The sequence below is a fragment of the Arachis duranensis genome, chromosome 3 (assembly GCF_000817695.3).
Source record: "Arachis duranensis cultivar V14167 chromosome 3, aradu.V14167.gnm2.J7QH, whole genome shotgun sequence".
NCBI lineage: Eukaryota > Viridiplantae > Streptophyta > Magnoliopsida > Fabales > Fabaceae > Arachis > Arachis duranensis.
In genome coordinates, this window is record NC_029774.3 from 58,429,082 (window position 1) to 58,430,060 (window position 979).

Genomic DNA, 979 nt, shown 5'->3' on the forward strand with positions numbered 1-979 from the left:
AATGGTGGACGCAATAGGCTGAATAATAGTAAGCCATATCCATCATCTTCTCAGCAACAGACAGAGCACTCTGAACAAAATAATTCTAATTTAGTTAATATAGTCTCTGATCTGTCAAAGGCCACTTTCAGTTTCATGAATGAAACCAGATCCTCCATTAGAAATTTGGAGGCACAAGTGGGCCAGCTGAGTAAGAAAGTTATTGAAACTCCTCCCAGTACTCTCCCAGGCAATACAGAAGAGAATCCAAAGGGAGAGTGCAAAGCCATTGACTTAGTCAACATGGCCGAATGCACTAGGGAGGAGAAGGACGAAAATCCTAGTAAGGAAGACCTCCTGGGACATCCTTCAAGCAAGAAGGAGCTTCCTATTAAGGATCCTGAGGAATCTGAGGCTCATACAGAGACCATAGAGATTCCATTAAATCTCCTTCTGCCATTCATGAGCTCTGACTATTATTCATCCTCTGAAGAGGATGAAGATGTGACTGATGAGCAAGTTGCTCAATATCTAGGAGCTATCATGAAGCTGAATGCCAAGCTATTTGGTAATGAGACTTGGGAAAGTGAACCTCCCTTGCTCATTAGTGAACTGGATACTTGGATTCAGAAAACTCTACCTCAAAAGAAACAAGATCCTGGCAAGTTCTTAATACCTTGCACCATTGGCACCATGAGCTTTGAAAAAGCTCTATGTGATCTTGGGTCAGGAATAAACCTTATGCCACTCTCTGCAATGGAGAAGCTGGGGATCATTGAGGTACAACCTGCCTTGTTCTCAATACAATTGGCAGATAAATCCATAAGACAAGCTTATGGAATAGTAGAGGATGTTCTAGTAAAAGTTGAAAGCTTTTACATCCCTACTGATTTCATTATCCTAGACACTAGGAAGGAAGATGATGAATGCATCATCCTAGGAAGACCTTTCCTAGCCACAGCAGGAGCTGTGATAGATGTCAACAGAGGAGAGTTAGTCC